Source organism: Camelus bactrianus, chromosome 10 (assembly GCF_048773025.1).
Source record: "Camelus bactrianus isolate YW-2024 breed Bactrian camel chromosome 10, ASM4877302v1, whole genome shotgun sequence".
Taxonomy (NCBI): Eukaryota; Metazoa; Chordata; class Mammalia; order Artiodactyla; family Camelidae; genus Camelus; species Camelus bactrianus.
In genome coordinates, this window is record NC_133548.1 from 58810801 (window position 1) to 58823313 (window position 12513).

The 12513-nt window shown below is 39.1% G+C and overlaps 1 protein-coding gene across 7 annotated transcripts in view; it reads left to right on the forward strand.

Annotated features, from left to right (window-relative positions):
- Positions 1-12513, forward strand: part of TMEM135 (transmembrane protein 135) — a 271164-nt gene that overhangs the window by 38746 nt on the left and 219905 nt on the right. For 2 of the 7 annotated variants that reach the window (XM_045509052.2, XM_045509059.2), the window contains 2 exons: positions 207-345; positions 12235-12393. The gene's annotated coding sequence lies outside the window, so the exon portion shown is untranslated. Of the gene's footprint in view, positions 1-206; positions 346-11786; positions 11870-11980; positions 12061-12234; positions 12394-12513 lie in introns of all 7 variants that reach the window. The other 5 variants (XM_045509056.2, XM_045509061.2, XM_045509053.2 and 2 more) reach the window with 4 other exon arrangements.

The following is a 12513-nucleotide window of genomic DNA, read 5'->3' on the forward strand; positions in this document are numbered from 1 at the left end:
GGGAAAAATGGAAATATCCCCACACATAATTGGTAGTATACGCATAGAAAGGAAAAAAAAAGAGGAAAAAACAATAAATTATTGTGGTGATTATTTTGGGGAGATGGAATACTTTGGGAGATGGAGACGGGGATTTTAACTTTCTAGATTGTGTAGTTTTGAGAATATTTACATTTTTAAATATTAGCATGTGTTGATTTTTCTAGCACACAAATTGGCTGAGCAGTATTATGCCCTTGTTTACTTGATATTCCCCTCAGAAGACTGCCTGGCTGGCATAAATGGACCAACATGTAACACCACATTGACAGATCTGAACAGCAAACTCACATCCCACCCCAAATGGTAAGGTTCGTGGGAGGTTCTCATGTTTAATAAGGTCCTAGTTTTCATACCTGTACCTGCCTCAAACAAGCAATTCCTTCTGCTACAAGCTCCCTTCTTCCTCTTCTTCTCCTGGTAAACTCCTATTCGTCCTTTAAAACACAGCTCAACCATTAATTTTCCCCAACTCCCCAAATAGAATTAGTGATTTCTACTTTGCATTTCCATATACCTCTATTTCCACAAGTTATTTTGTGTATTCTAGGTCTGTTTTCCAACCCGTCTCCTCTTCTGAATTGTTAGCTCCTCAGAACAGGAATAGTATCTTCTTATTTTTTTAAATATATCTGTCTCAGGGCTTAATATCGTGAGCAATACTTAGTAAGTGTTCCATTAAAATGGTTTGCTTCCTTAGCATGCCCTAGTGTAAGAGTTTTAAATCCAGAGGACCCCAAACATGGCTATGATCAGAATCTCCTGGGGGAGCACTTACAAACACAGGTACTGACACCCAACTAGAGCTATTCTCAACTCAGATCTCCCAGACAGTTCTTCTGCTTCCTCTCCCCACTCCCCTTCCCATTGTTTTCCTTCCTGAACAATTCAGTCCAAAGCCATTAACTGGCTCTGAACAAAGTAGGCATCCCACATGATGGTGGGGGGATGGAGACCCAGCACAGGGCGGGTGACAAAGCCCAAGCTGCGTGAGGAGGGTATCTGGGTGGGAGGGTGACGTGGCTTGGATGTCAGAGCCTGGGCAGAGCGACGCGGGCATTTACACAGCAGGGGGTGCACAGGTGGCCTGGGATGGAGTGTCAGAGCCTGAGTCAGAAGGGTGTCCCCGTGAGATGTTCAAGCAAGATGAAGGGTGTCTCATTGTAGCATTTTTCTGCTTAGACAGAGCACCAGTGCCCCAGAGGGGTAAGGAGAGTATCTGCATGGGTGTTAGGGGACTAGGGTGAGAAAAGATTTAGAAAATAAGTAAATTTATCAATGGGAAGTCTCTTACTGTCAGAGAATTACAAATACGGAACAGAAGAAAACTAGAATGAATATTATGTCAGATTAGAATTGGAGACTCTCATGGTTTCCAACATAGGAATAGATACAGAAATAAATACAGGTGTAAATAGTGTGAATTATAAATATATATGAATTAATTTTTCTTTTATCTATCTATCTATGTATCTATCTATCCATCCATCTAATACTTAGCTGTTTACTCAAAGTGCTTGGGAGCAGCAACACACAAGGAGCAAAGAGCATGCTTAGCCTCTCGATTTCTAAAAGGAACCTGAGTTCTTTGCAGGCTCTACTGATTCCAGTGCTGTGACAGTGAAAGTAAAAAAATGAACCTGGATATCTTGTGCCAAAAAAAACAGGAGTGTTCAAAGGATAACAGGGACATGTCTAAGGAGGACATGAGCCAGCTTGAAGAAGATCCCACTGGCCATAGCTGGGACAATCTGAGCATCAAAATAAGTAATGATAGTAGTGGGTTATAACCCACTGTATAAAACTGGAATCTATGAGTATATCGTGGTATAAATTAATAAATGAATAATTTTAAATTTTGACGAAGAATCAGATATTTACATAATCTTGAGGTTCTCTCTCATAAAAAAAAATTAGTAATTACAAAGAGTAGAAGAATGACTTCCTAGTGGACAGCCTGGCAGATAGCACCATAAACAAATGATCAAAGTGCCCATACTGGTAATGGGACAAATCTAAAGTGTACCAACTGATAGGATGTGATGAGAAGACCATGACATCACTTCTATGAAATTTCTTCCTAATTATGAGAAAACTTAAGACAAGCAATTTGAAGGTCATTCTACAAAATAGATGGACTGTAATTTTGAAATGTCAAGGTTGTAAAAATCAAGGAGAGACTGAGAAACTGTTTTCAGTGTAAGAGGCATGACATAGTACAGCACATAATTCCCTGCTCTTTTACTTTAAGGACAATTTTTGAGAACAATTTGCAAAACTTGACTGGGGTCTGAGGAGTAGAGGATGGTGACATATTGATGCTAATTTTCCTCATTTTGATGGGTTTTCTTTGGCGATATAATAGAATGTCCTTGCTTGTGGGAAATACTAAAGGATTTGGGAGTGCTAGGACTCCATGTCAACAACTAAGACTTGATTCAGAAAAAAGAAGTTATTTGTACTCTTCTTGCAACTTTGTTGTAAGTTTGAGACTATTTCCAATTAAAAAGTGAAAAGAAAATTCCCAGAGAGGTCCAAGGCATCTCTGTTGGAGCAAAAGCTTCCCCGGTGATTCCAGCTTTCTATGTTGGAAACTACTGGGTTAAACAATGTGAGTGGATCCTTATTAACTTGGATGTTCCTTCTTCACGTGGGCTTCTTTGTCCTATAAGAGTGCTTGGGAAAAATATAGAGTCCTAGGTCCAACCTGAAGCCCTCTGGATCAGAATTTAAGAAAGTAAAGCCTGGATAGTTTTATTTCTGATAAGTAGCCCTTAGGATCAGAGAAGTTTGGGAAACATTAAAATTCATCATAGAGGTCATTGAACCTTTTGTCCAAGGCATGCAGGTATGTCAGTTAGTATCAAAATAATGAATGATATCTGTGCACCAAGGAAGAGTAGGTGGCCAGAGCAAGCTTTCTAAATCCCAAGGAAGGACCTTTGGTGTCCAGGGGTCAACATAAAACTGCTGTCAGGAGAGTGATGGCCCTGGAGATTGCCTACATAGTCACTTTAGCTCAGAGCATTAAAGAGTCTGTTGTCTGAGAGAGGAATGAAAATAGCACTTCTGTATTTTTATGGTTGAACAGGAAAGTCAGCTGGCCTCTGGTGGGACCCCAGGACTGGAAGAGCAGTGGTTTTGCAGTCTGAGTGCTGTGATGACGTGATTGGTGCTGGGGCTGGAAAAATAGTTGTGTGTGATAGAAAGGACTGAGCACTAAATGCCGCAGACTGGGAGATCCAGTGAGGGCCATTCTCTGTTGATCGGGAGAATGGAGTCTCTCATGAAGTCACCCTCCATGAAGCTACCATGCCGGCCTGTGCAGTGAGCTGGACCAGCATCTGATAGTGCCTGGCCAACAGTGTGGGACCAACTTTCAACAGAGTACCTTGAGGCATCAAGGACTAGCAAGGATGCTTGGATACCAGGGCTTATCTTGGTTTGAAGTAGAAGTCAGATGGACTTCCTAATTGGACAGTGTACACCCTCTAGGGCTCCCAGAGGATCTAGAAGAAGGGAAAGCAGCCCTAAGAAAGTGACACCAGATTCCGTACTAACCTAGCATGAGGGGGCTCAAGTCATTTTTTCTCTTTAATTAGGAGAATTGAATAAGTGATCCTAATTCTACCTTGAGCATTAAGGAGCAATTTATAGCAGCTAGTTTCAGTGGATCCACTTTGATTTCTCCCGTACTGCTTGGCACATGCTGGAGTCCAGTACATGACTGCTAATAAATGGATAAACAGCATATGATCAACATGATTTCCACAAATTTGGTTGGGAACCTCTTTTAGGCCTGCTTTTATGTTCTGCAAACCTTACGGTAAATAAGTTACTAAAATACAAAGACTGTATTTTGTAGAGTATTCCAGATGCATATATCCAGTCTCCCAGACCTCACCAGACTATGATTAAAAATGAGGTCAGGTTTACCTTGTAATGTCCAAAGGTGGTGGCTCAAGCTTTCATCTTACCTGGTGACAGGAAGTCTGAGTCTTTTATGAGGCTCTTCTCCACATGGAAGTCTTTACTCTCCCCAGAGGCTCAGGTCCTCCGCAAACCCATACTGCCCCCACCACCCACGTGCTTCCGGATTGTTCGGCACAGCTCCACCACTGTCGCCTCTCACCTCCCGCCACCCCACGACTTCAGCCACCATAGCCTCACTGGCCTCAAAGGAAGGCTTTTCTTCCTTTGACTAAATATTCCCAAAGGTGGACACAGACTGTTCCTTTCATCTCCGGTAGCATGACCAGGACTAGAGTGCAACATTTAGCAAAATTTTATGGAAAGGTTAAGGATAAGAGAAAGGAATGATGAAACTGGCAACTTTTTAAATGGCTACACAAAGCACAGGCTGTGTCAGGGCCGCGGAGGTGACTTCCTGCCCAGTTCCCAGGCTTGGCTCCCTGGCAGGGGCTGCTTATCTGCTCCCTTCGGGAGTGACCTCCAGTGAGTTCACCCTGACGAACGTTCAGGCCCGGATCTCCAGAGGCCCTGGGAGAAGACCAGAGCTCTCCGCGAAGTCTCTCCGGTCTCAAGCCTGCCCCCCACCCCCGCTTCCTGTCCACTTCCTCTGAGGAAACTCCAGCCCTCCCCAACTCGTGGGGTCAGTCTGCTCCTATGGCCGCTGTGAGAGCATGACATAAAAGCAAAATATCCGAGAGACGACATTGCCCGAGTCTGTGTTTGAGTATTTCCACGTGTGAGATAATGGCAGGCCAGTCTTTTGTACTAAGCCTAGACCAGTCCCATTCCTTTTTATGGCATTTAATCCACATGAAGTGAGAAACCAGAACTGTACCTTCCCTATAGTCCTAAAGCCCTCAGTCCCCGTCTCCTGTGAGAGGCTGTTCAAACAGGAAGCCAAGCATCTCTACTAAAATAAACACTCCCATGCAGGCTAAGGGACTCCACACTTGCACCTTAAAGGAAGTATTTCTCCAAAGGCATCTTAAACTACAGAGATGTCGCTCCACCCATAATAAAGGCAACTTTTGATATTATGACGCAGAAAAGTTTAGGTCTTTGGAGTTGGAGCTCTCAAACTTCCATTCCAGAAAAGGGTTTGGTTCAATATTAGTATATCTAACCTTGTCTGTTTAGATCATTTCCCCCAAACCAAAACTACCCTTGAAAAAAAACTGCTTAAAGATCTGAAATTACAAAGTTTAAGCCCACCCCCCTGACCCCGGCTTTAAAAATCTCAGACCCATTTTTGTTAAGAGCTCTGGTTACAAGCACCATGTGCCAGTCCACCCCTGGAGATCTCGGCTTTTCCCAAGGGCCTCACTCCCGAAGGGGAGTCAGGCTCCAAGGTGAGCGTGGAAGGGAAACTGCTGCTTCCTTCCAGGGGCCACAGCCCTTTCCCTGCCACATAAATATGGAACTAATTTTGATTTCTTTTTCTTGAACCGTAGATACCTGGCTTGTCAACAGTCATTCAAAAAGAATTTTATAAAGGTTAAAGAATTAGAGTTAGCCCAGTTGTGAAATTGAGACTCTTTAGGGATTCAATTTCTGTAGTCATAGGTCATGCAGAATTAAATGAATTTGGAGGTGTGGATTTTAGTGGGTTTAGGTTGTGGAGATTGTCAACTCAGATAAACTGAAGCAAAAGGTGGATTTTCTCAATACTGTTCTCAATAGGCTTTAAGTATAATTAACAACAGCTGGCAAGAGCTCAGGTCTATTTCCATTTATATTGGCCACTAGCCCAAACAAGAAAAATGGATTTTTGCCAATCATAAAGCTAAAAACCATCAATAGGGAATGCCGTTTTTAATTTCAAAACCGCAAGAGGACATGTAGCATACAGAAAGGAGTCCGAGAGAACTTTCCATTCTTTTCTCTCGGCTTCAGCTCCACTCATTCAAGTTTATTTATTGCCTATGTGTCAGGTCTTGAAGTTGCTTTCAGGGAGTGGCAGGAAACACTGTTAATGAAAGTGTTAAAATGAAACGCCTGTTCTCAGTTGATAACGGAGGTGTGAACCATGCACTGTAGAAGCACAAAGAAGAGCAACTAACTCTGCCTGGAAAGCTTCACAGAGAAGATGCGTTTGAAGCTGACCTTGAAAGATGAGTAGAAAGAAGGTCACTAAAAGAAGGGCCAAGGAATTCAATATTTGATGCTGATCCTTCTTACTGCACTGACTATAAATTCCATGTGGTTGGGCTTGATCTTGTTCATTGTTGTGTGCCTGGCACCTAGCTCAGCACCCGGCACGCAGCAAATGTTCTAAAATATTAGCTGACCCGATTGACGGAAAATATCTTTGGCAGAGAGAACCACATGTACAATAACAAATAAACAACACAATGATTTTTCTAGACTGCGATTTATCATATCAGCACCATTAGCTTCTGGAAAGGAAAGAGACATCTCCTAAGATAGCTCAAAAGAGCAAGCACTGGAGAAGAAGCCACAACCTGAGTTCTAGTCCCAGCCCTATTATTAACAAGTTTCCTGACTGAATCAGTGATTATCCTGCACCACCCTCAGTTTTCTCACTTGTAAAACAACCTTGGAAGGGTTTATGATTACAACATTACATTTTCTAAAAAATGGAAACAATTAATAGAAGGGGAAAATGTAGCACTGCATCTTTTCCTTCTTTTTCTAAATGCAAAATTAACACAAGCTTCCCAGCTTTCAGATGGCAGGCGGAGTGCGTACTGGTCATCTCTTCCTCCCTCGCCAAAATTGCAGGACTGATAAAAACAGGTTCATAAACATTTAAAAACAAGAAGGAACTTTCTTTCGATTCAAAGCTGTGATCAAGTGGGAAACCAGAGCGATGAGCTGAGGCTCCTGCTGCCTCAAAGTGTTGCTCTTTGTCACATGCTGCCTGACTGGGGGCCTTCTGGTTCTCTCTAATCTAACCAAAGAGATGAAGAGATAGAAAAAATTGAAACTGAGAGGAAAGATTAGAGGCACTGAAGATAAGAGGCATGGAGAACGTATCATCAATCTAACGCAGGTGTTTTTAAAACGTTTTATGCTGTGGATCTCTCTTCAGCAGCTTAGTGAAGATGATGGATCCCTTCTGTCTCAAGTCTGGTCCAGCTGCTGTAACAAAATACCACAGTCGGGGTGGCTTTTAACAACAGAAATTTATTTCTCATAGTTCTGAGGCTGGGTAGTCCAAGATCAAGGTGCTGGCATGGTCGTGTTCTGGTGAGGGCTATTTTCTTGGTCTATAGCCAGTGCCCTCTTGCTGTGCCCTCACATGGTGGAAGGGGTGCGGGAGCTCTCTGAGGCCTCTTTATAAGGGCACTAATCCCATTCATGAGGGCTCCACCCTCCTGACCCAAGCACTTCCCAAAGGCTCCACCTCCTGATACCATCACGTTGGGCATTAGAATTTCAATATGTGACTTTTGGGGGGACACAAACATTTAGGCCATAGCACCTTCTCAGACTAATACCTTCAAGTGCATAAAATAAAATATATAAGAAATCAATTATATTGAAATGCAGTTATCAAAATATTAAAATTTTGTCATTTATTAACATATTAATGAATTAAATAAGATGTGACAGCCAGTTTATTATCATTTTTGAGGTATCTGCCCCAATTGTAATATAATATGAATATATCTATGATTTCTGTTGGTGATAATGTCACAGATATTACCAGTATTGCTTGTGGGGGTTTTTTTGCCTATATGCAAATAGGGGAAAATGTTATGATTCAGTTAGAGGTTAATGAAAATTAAAATGTAATAGTTTTTTTCATCCAAGTTTATGGATTCCCCTGAGTTCTCTTCACAGACCTCAGATTAAAAAACTCTGGTCTACTAGAATTTCCAGACTTCCCCAAAACAGAGGAAATGTGATTCTTTAATTTTTTAGAACTAAAAAAAGATGTGATAACTCAGATGAATAGAGTTCACTAAATTCTAGCAGAATAATAAAAAAAATGAAATAAAGAAACATGGCTGAACATGGAAGCAACCTAAATGTCCATTGACAGATGAATGGATAAAGATGTGGGGTGTACACACACACACACACACACACACACACACACACACACACAATGGAATATTACTCAGCCATAAAAATGAAATAATGCCATTTGCAGCAATATGAATGTACCTAGAGATTATCATACTAAGTGAAGTAAGTCAGACAAAGACAAATAAAATATGATATCACTTATGTGTGGAATCTAAAAAAATGATACACATGAAGTTACAAAACAGAAATAGACTCACAGACATAGAAAACAAACTTATAGTTACCAAAGGAGAAAGGGAGGGACAAATTAGAAACTTGGAATTAACAGATACACATTACTATTTATAAAATAGATAAACAACAAGGACCACTATATAGCACAGGGAACTCTATTCAATATCTTGTAAGAACCTATAATGGAAAAAATCTGAAAAAAAAAATAGGTATATATAGATATATATGCATGACTGAATCACTTTGTTATATACCTGAAACATTGTAAGTCAACTATACTTAAAAAAAAACAAACAAAAAAAACCAAACACATGACTGAAACATATGGTGAAAATATGAGCAATAAAGAGGAAACCCTAAAAACTACCAGAGTAGAAAGACGACCTACAAAGGAAGAAAAACCAAATAACCCTGGATACCTGATTAGCAACATTCTATGCAAGAAAACAATGCAGAAATATTTTTTAAATACTGAGGGGAAATTTAATTTGAATCTACAATTTTATTCATAACCAAATTATCAGTAGTTTGAGGTAGAGTGTAAGTAAATTAATGCCATTTTTGGACATACAAAGACTTAGAACAATTAGCACTCATAACCTAAAATAAACTATCAAGAAAAAAAATCCAGAAGGAAGTGTTGGAAGGCAAGTATAATGTACACTAAGTGGGAAAAGTATTAAATAATATAGTAGTGCAAAAAATAAAAAGTGAAATAGCTCTGTCCTGACCCCTTTATGTGTTGTGTATTCTCCTATACCTTTTTCAAAGCCAGTGTAAACATGTACACAAATACAGATATAAAAGATATTTTTTATTCTTTCAACAATGAGCTCACTCTATATAAAACAGTTTGTAGGTTTTTCCCACATTCAATGTAATGTCATGCACATCCATCAATCTTGGTCCATGCAGATCTATCTTATACTTTATCTGCATTCCATAATAGAGATATTCATTTAATGCGTCCCAAATGTGGACATTGAGATGATTTTTAATATTTTGCTCTTGTAAATAAAAGCTCGAAGAATTTTTTTGGTCAGTATTTCTATAGAACAGAGGCCTAGAGTTAGAATTCCTAGGTCAAAGAATATGTGTATTTTAAATGTTCAGAGATGTTGTCAAAATGACTTCTAAAAATATTGATAATTTATACTCAGACTAGAAGTATATGAGACTCAGTGTTTTAAGGAAGGAAATCTTGAACATGAGACTAGACACCAAAACATCACAAAATCTTGAATGAAAGAAGACAGATGCCAAAATATTAATGTATGCTTCCGTTAATGTAAATTTCAGGAAAAGGCAAACAGAAGCGATGAGGGTAGAAGTCAGAATTGCAGTTACTTCTGTTTGCAGGTACATTAACTGGGAAGGGGCACAAGAGAGCCCTCTGGCGTGATGGAAATATTCTTTTTTAAAAATAGTTGTCTCAGGAGTGAAGGCAAATGTAAAAATTCATCAAGCTGTACACATAAATATTTTTGCACATTACTGTGTACAACGATTGAAAGTTATACACAAAAAAATCAAACAAGCAAAAAAAAAAAAAAAAAAAAAGTGACCACTGAAAGCCCAGTAAAGATAAAGGAAACTTTAACCTTGAAACACTAGCTGGAGGAAAGTTGCCCTGAAGTGGTGGCCCACTTGCTTTGGACTTGGTGTGAGCACAAAACCCCTGAGATTTAGGGGTGTATTTGGTATCACAGCATAGCCTAACCTTTCTTGGCTAATACAGTACTCATCATCCACAAACTGCCAAGGTCAGAAACATGGTTTGGTCAGCACACCAAGGGAGGTCTGCCTCTCATAGGCTAAGTGACACAAAACATGCTCATAAATGAATGTGTAAATGAAACTGCCAGTTTATTAAATGAAAGGGAGAGGAAAAAAGCCCTATCATTCTAACTAGGATATCTAGTGTGTTACCATGATCAAGCCCATTCTCTCAAGACAGACCTGCACAGAAAGTCAAACCGTAATAAAAATTTGGTGCATGTGTTCTAAGAGTATTAATTAGATGAGCCAAATGTTTAATGCCATCCTTTCAACAGAGCTTATGAATCCATTTCATAGTAAAGACAGCTTTGTCAGTGGGTCCCTAGGGAATACCTCAGGTCCCTAGACTGCAGTTTTCACTCCCCTGGGCACATACCTGAATTGCCTCAAGGAGTCCCCTCTCCCCTGATCCCCCACCACCCCACTTTTTGCTTTCAATCCTATTAGCTTTTCTTGTGGGGCATGTTATTGCATTTTGTCTTATTTTTTAGATAGATGTATCTGGTCTCTGAAGCATTCTTTTTTATATATCTACTCCTAACTATGTAGTTATGTATTTTTCCTTTCAAAGAACAATCATAAATCTTTTACTTTCAAATTCTTTGGTGAAAGTAGTAGGAGTTTGAGGTGGGGGAGAATGGTGTCCTAACCATAGTCTCCAAGTACTTATAACATCCAAACTAATACAGACACTAGGAATTCTGTACAGTGTATCTGAATATTTCATAAGGTTTATGGGAGCATTTTATAGAATTCTTGAAGGCTTGATGGACAGTGAAGAAATTGTTCTTAGAGTTTGGAGAAAAGGGGATTCCTGTTATGTACCTATTATATAGTGGAGGGAAGTTTGGCAACACTGTTACTTGCTGAATTGTGGAATATGGAAAATATCTTCAACAAATTGGTACATTTGGTTAAAGAAACTTCCAGGCAGAATGTTGATAGTATCAAATGATTTTTTTTTTAATTTAACTAAGTGTGAAAAGACACAGATAGAGATGAGATAAAACAACTATTCAATTTTTAGGCAGAATTTAGAGAAAATATAAAAAATCTAGGGTCTTTAGGTTAAAAAATAAAGATGTTTTTCATTCCTAGCCTCTCCAGAGGGCTAAAAAGTAAGGAATTGCTTTAAGGCAAAGGCTACAGCCAGGGTAGACTCTCTTTTAAGACTGTAGAAAGAGTTAAGAATGTTCTTTCTAGATCTTCTCAGCTTGATAAGAGGGCTTCTAAATATTTTAAGGCAATTTCCAACAGTTTCCTGACAGCTTAAGATGGAAAGTGTCTGTCTCAAAGAAATTTGTGAGTGGTTATAATTTGATCTATAAGAATCCCCCAAATTTTTAAAGAGAATTGTATTGGCAGAAGCAATACCTGTTTAGACTGAAAGAGCCTAAGTAGCTCTCAATATAGCAATGCTCAATTTTTATATGGGCAAAAATTTATATTTGCATCTTAAAAGCTGAATATTTTAAACTAAGTGATGTGGAAAAAAATGTGAGGTAATGTTGCAATCAAAATTGGTAGAGAATCAGAATCATATGTTGCTATCTTGAAAAGCTTGCCTACTAACAACAAAGAGAAACTGTTTCTGAATATTGCTGGAATTAGGCGGTACCACGGTGTCATGCTTAGTTTGAGCCATGCTTTGTCATTATGCTATGACTGATACGTGTTTGTACAATGACTGCCTGTAAAGCTGAACAATTTAGTGTGGTTACATTTTCTGCATGAGATCTTAAATGCTATTCCATTCTTTTTCAAAGACATCTTTAAAGCCAGGATCTTGCAAGAACAATGTGAGTAAGGCATGTCTTCAAAGCCTTTGAATTCAGTGACAGATTGTCAGGTTAGTTTCCTTCATTCACTGTGTATCTTCTTTGAAGAAACACTTTGTTTCACCTTATTGATGAACCCTAAAGGTTTTTTTTTTTTTTAATTTATATTTTTTATGGAAAAGAAGCAACAATGAAAGATCAAGAGAGTATCCAGTCACACTACTGCTCATACACAACCTAAAAGAATAAATGATCCATGCAGGTACAATGTGTAACATTACTCTTAAAATTAATGGCAACATTGTAAGAAACTTTTCTTTTGAATAACAGCCTTATGTATCTTATAATGACATAAAAAAAGGAATTTACAAATGTAAACTACTGACTTACTACAAACTGCTCCTTTTTGCAATTTTTTTTTTTTTTCATCCTAAAGGACAGACCATCTTCCCTGGGAACTTATCAATGCCTCCTTGTTCTGGAATCTCTACAGTAGCATCACCAAACATAGAGAAAACTCTTTCCATTCCTTTGAATCTGAGAACTTGCCTTCAAATCCAACTCACTAGCACTGTCTTCTTTGGCACCTGTGACAGTAAGTGTGTTCTTCCCTTCTCAAATATCTTTAAGCTTCAAGTCTCCATTGAACAGTTAATTACAAGAAATTGCCTGCTTTTAATTGTAATTTAAAAATTTCCTTAGTTATTGGTATGCA